The sequence below is a fragment of the Lolium rigidum genome, chromosome 7, assembly GCF_022539505.1.
Source record: "Lolium rigidum isolate FL_2022 chromosome 7, APGP_CSIRO_Lrig_0.1, whole genome shotgun sequence".
Lineage (NCBI taxonomy): Eukaryota > Viridiplantae > Streptophyta > Magnoliopsida > Poales > Poaceae > Lolium > Lolium rigidum.
In genome coordinates this window covers 193,123,457-193,128,944 of record NC_061514.1, presented here as the reverse complement: position 1 = coordinate 193,128,944, position 5,488 = coordinate 193,123,457, and the positions used below count along the sequence as shown (strand labels likewise).

The 5,488-nt window shown below is 44.4% G+C and overlaps 1 long non-coding RNA gene across 2 annotated transcripts; it reads left to right on the top strand.

The window, feature by feature from the left end:
- Positions 1–1,070: 1,070 nt before the first annotated feature.
- On the top strand, positions 1,071–2,290 carry LOC124670046. 2 transcript variants are annotated; one of them, XR_006992377.1, is made up of 3 exons: positions 1,071–1,101; positions 1,634–1,688; positions 2,233–2,290. It is a non-coding gene; the product is annotated as an uncharacterized LOC124670046 (long non-coding RNA). The 2 variants fall into 2 exon arrangements; XR_006992376.1 differs by having other exon boundaries at positions 1,072–1,101; positions 1,588–1,688.
- The last annotated feature ends 3,198 nt before the right edge of the window (positions 2,291–5,488 follow it).

The window sequence follows — 5,488 nt, the reverse complement described above, 5'->3', positions numbered from 1 at the left end:
TATTGACTTCGTTTGTGAAACCTAAGAATCATATTATCATTTCTCAACCTAATTTTTATTTATTTTATATACATTGTTCATCGGTATGAGTTACACGGGGTCGTGCGCCAAGGCGCACATCTAAATCTAGTCTAACGTTGTATATGATGCCCCCCATAGGGGGCCTCACAGCGATTTGAGCCTCTCAGCCATCGGATCTTCTCCACCGATGGATCTTGGCCGTTCCCGCGTCTGGCTTCCACTCGACGCGCGCGCAGGCTGAAGAAGCCACGAGAGACAAAACCAGCCCGAGTGAAACCTAGGCCAATTGAGCGCATCCTTCCTCACCTTCAGCCGCCACCCACGTTCCTCTCTTCGCGCATGGCCTCCTCCATCCTAGCAACCCAACCGATCTCTGCTGAGCACGGCAGCCGCCCCACCTCTCTCCACCTCTGCCCCATTCCCTTCTGCTCCACCACATCTTGGTCGACCCGCCGCCTCCCCATCCTCCGGACGAGCTCGTCGCATCGCCATCATCGGGACGAGGCGCAGGCCGCCGCTCGAGCCGCGACCCATCTCGCCGCTCGCAGCGCCGCACCGTCGTGTCGTCCCAGGGAGGATCTCGGTTGGTGGCCGACAGATGCAGAGCAGCCCGCTGCTCGCACCACCCGCCGCGCGCATAAACAGTGGGTAGAGCTCCGTGGCCGGCAGATGCAGGCTGATAACCGGCCGGCCTCCTCCATGGAGCTCGATCTTTCGTGGTGCTCTGCTGGCCATCGTCGACGAGCTCGAGATGGAGCAGGGCCGTCGTCCATGTCGTTCCCCTCAGTTTTAGACCTTTTTCGCGGATCCGGTGGAGACGATGCGAGATCTGGTGGCGGAGATCCGAGATCTGGTGGCGGCGATACGGTCGCCGCGGAGGTACCTCATCCAGGGGATGCGCACCTGCACTCTGGATGGGCGGTGGACTGGGCCATCGTCGCCGAGGACGAGTGGCTCGTCATGATCCGCTTCAGCCACGACTGGGACGAGGCTTGCTTGCAGATGGACGAGACGCTAGCAGGGGTGGCCGAGAAAATCAGGAACTTCTTGGTGATCTGCCCATGGCGCCTGATTCTACAGGTCTGAATACACGCATGTACTTCTTGTTCATGTACTCCCCTGCACATACTTCATGCGCGTGGAGTAAAACTATTCTATTTGGAGTAGTACCGCATGTTGGTTAATTGAAAATTGTTCTCGGGACACACTTCGTTTGGAGTAGTATAGTCTTTGATTATCTCTTCGTAGTACTAAGCACCGAGTAGTGAGTCTTGATATGGCTCGAGCTGAATAATTTTGATGAAAAAGAAGTGTCAACACAAGCAAGCCGAAGCTTTTTTGTTTACCAATTATACTACTCATATGCGTAACACTCGGTAGATTGTTACACTCAATTTACATCTATCCAGTAACAATTATATGCTGAAATGATGCCTTGAATATCAACCAAATTTTAGAAATGTTATCCAGTAGGCTCCATATTCATGACTGTTTGGTAGGAGTCATTTTTAGCTAATTTTCTTACTTGTGAGGTACATGCTGACTTAGTTTTTTTTTTCTATTCAGCAAATCGATTGATTGGATTAGTTTCATATACATCGGTGAAGTGCAGGTTCAGCTGTGGTTCTCATATAAGGAAGAGTGTCATAGCTATTGTCAAAATTTAGGTGAGAACCGTGAACCTGCAGGTGTATTTGCACCTACGTTGTTTGGCGATAGTAGTGATAGCTTTGTTAGAAAACAAAATGAAATTGCACTCACGCACATGAACAATTACATTAATTATGTTTCATTCCTATCAACTAGCCGATCTTGTGTACGTGAAACATGATGCTTAATCGGATCTCCGTCTTTATTTACCTTTATGCCATGGAAAATTTGTTTTGGATCTTCACCTTTTGGTCTTCATGTATCTTGGACTTACTCGCCGTGCTCTACCGGTCTTGCCTCTGTAGATAACATGGTTTGATGTGATCTATCCTTGCACTAATATAATCATGTACCAAGCCACACACCAAAAAATATCAGATCCTTTGCACTTGACAAAGTTAAAATTTGGTTTATTATTACCGAAGTGATCTTGATTCGGGGGTTGAAAGTTAAATAATTTTAGCTATATATTTGGTTTATGTACTTTTAGGTCGGGGTACAAATGCTTGCCGATATAATAATGTGGTAAAAAATAAATAACTTTTCTATTTTGTGCTTCAGCCTCCTTCGCTTTGAGATGGCCAACTATTGTGTGTTTATGAAGAGAAGTGCCTAATCTCAAGACCAAATGTGCTACAAGGTGATATTACTATGTCTACAGGTGATATGTGCTGTTGTTTGATTTCTTCCTATTTTTCCGAGTGATCCTTCATGTGATGGAAGCAAGCTTCCTCTCAAATCCTTCTCAAACTTGTGGAATGCTTTTATCATAAGTGATTTTGTGCTTATCTCATAAGGTTAAGTTCTAGGTTATGTACATTTGATGTAAATACTTTGTTTATTACAATAGAAAATCAACCTTCAGGTATGCATTTTGTTTTAGAGCATGGACCTTCTGTTTATGGATATCTCATATAATTTCGTAGTGCGATTGTGACCAGATACCTCTCTAGCAATTTACTAACCAGATAGAAGAATATGCACAATAAGTACCTTGGCTTTACCCCTGTGGTATCAGCATGAATGCACATATTTACTTATATCTAAGCATACACGGCTTCTGGTATTACATTATGTAATTAACATTGTCTCCGGAGTTGTCCGACATTGTTCTATGTGGTTTTGCAGGAAGAAGTACAAGCGATGGTTACTTGGATTTCCGAATACACTATTTTCTCCGTATTTAGTATGTAGTCGGTGGATATGACTACGTTGAGTCAGATGAAAGACAACGACCTCAAAGATACTATATAAGCACATGGTTAATGGGATGTTTAATGATTACTGTTCCATTCCTGACTTTTATTACCTCTTATGGTCAGTGGGATGGTTAGTGCTTATATTGTTTTATTATTACACTCTACTGGTTGCTGTGATTTTGGATGTGAGGTAGTAAGACTTGTGAATATGATATGATCATGGTCTATGTTTTTCTCTCCATGCAAAGAGCCTTCCTCTCTTCGTGGTAAGTGCATTTAACCTATATCCTTGTATTTGTTTTGATTGGAAATTAAATGGTAGGAGGCATGGGAGGATGTTTTTCTTGGCTGTTGTTACGTACGCTCAGCTTGCCCTATGAGGAAAGCATGTGTTTATTATTTATCTGTAACTAAACAATGCCCCTTCTAAATTTTCATGCGTGTAGTTTCTGGGAATTTGTGCCAGCGAATCCTAGATTCAAATATAGAAATGGAGCCCAGCGAATCTTAGATTTCACTTCTCATTTGTTTTCGGTTATTACATTGTAATGAGGCTTTAAGCCTGTTTCTAAACATAAAGTTACCATGTAATATGTTGAGTGAATTATGTTTCTTCATGTTTACTTCATTGGGCAGAAAAATGCACTTTATTTACTTCATCGTATCTTCTTGCTTATTTACTCATGATTATTCCAGATGCTGCCTATTTTATTGATAGGAACCATGGAATTCTAAACCACGCAGCCTTTTCTTGCTCGATGGTTGATGGTCTCGGTTTCAGCAAATTTTAATTCATGAGAATATGGGATGATGTGAGAGGTGTTGCGTAAAGGTTATATTTTTCAATTTTGTTCTTGTGTTAATAGATAGCGTATCGACCATAGTATGCGAAAAGTTTGACTATAGAAAGGACGAGTTAAATATGACATCATTGCTCTCACTAATATAGCTTAATGACGGTAATTGAGAAAGCACTGAAACTAAACCATTACAAATAAACTGAGAGATGGTCTTATAAATTATTGTACAAGCTGCAGTCTTTATTGCTTGTTATACTTCCATTGGCTGTACAGCAAGTTGTTTTAGCATATTGATGGCGTGTATTTCACACGTTCGTTGGGCAACCCCAAGAGGAAGGTATGATGAGCACAGCAGCAAGTTTTCCCTCAGAAAGAAACCAAGGTTTATCGAACCAGGAGGAGCCAAGAAGCACGTTGAAGGTTGATGGCGGCGAGATGTAGTGCGGCGCAACACCGGAGATTCCGGCGCCAACGTGGAACCTGCACAACACAACCAAGCTACTTTGCCCCAACGAAACGGTGAGGTTGTCAATCTCACCGAGCTTGCTTGTAACAAAGGATTAACCGTATTGTGTGGAATATGATTGTTTGCGAGAGAAAACGAGTAGAACAAGTATTGCGAGTAGATTGTATTTCGGTAAAGAGAATTGGACCGGGGTCCACAGTTCACTAGAGGTGTCTCTCCCATAAGACGAACGAGCATGTTGGGTGAACAAATTACGGTTGGGCAATTGACAAATAAAGAGAGCATGACAATGCACATACATATCATGATGAGTATAGTGAGATTTAATTGGGCATTACGACAAAGTACATAGACCGCCATCCAACTGCATCTATGCCTAAAAAGTCCACCTTCGGGTTATCATCCGAACCCCCTCCGGTATTAAGTTGCAAAGCAACGGACAATTGCATTAAGTATGGTGCGTAATGTAATCAACAACTACATCCTTAGACATAGCATCAATGTTTTATCCCTAGTGGCAACAGCACAACACAACCTTAGAACTTTACTATCACTTGTCCCGAGTGTCAATGCGGGCATGAACCCACTATCGAGCATAAGTACTCCCTCTTGGAGTTAAAAGCATCTACTTGGCCGGAGCATCTACTAATAACGGAGAGCATGCAAGATCATAAACAACACATAAGCATAACTTTGATAATCAACATAACAAGTATTCTCTATTCATCGGATCCCAACAAACGCAACATATAGAATTACATATAGATGATCTTGATCATGATAGGCAGCTCACAAGATCCGACAATGATAGCACAATGGGGAGAAGACAACCATCTAGCTACTGCTATGGACCCATAGTCCAGGGGTAGACTACTCACTCATCACTCCGGAGGCGACCATGGCGGCGTAGAGTCCTCCGGGAGATGATTCCCCTCTCCGGCGGGGTGCCGGAGGCGATCTCCGGGATCCCCCGAGATGGGATCGGCGGCGACGGCGTCTCGGTAATGTTTTCCGTATCGTGGCTCTCGGTGCGGGGGTTTCGTCACGGAGGCTATTTGTAGGCGGAAGGGCAGGTCAAGAGGCGGCACGGGGGCCCACACCACGAGCCGGCGCGGCCAAGGGGGGCCGCGCCGCCCTAGGGTTTGGCGCCCCGTGGCCCCTCTTCGTCTCTCCTTCGGACTTACGGAAGCTTCGTGAGAAAATAGGCCTCCGGGCTTTTATTTCGTCCAATTCCGAGAATATTTCTTTACTAGGATTTCTGAAACCAAAAACAGCGAGAAAACGACAGCGGCACTTCGGCATCTTGTTAATAGGTTAGTTCCGGAAAATGCACGAATATGACATAAAGTGTG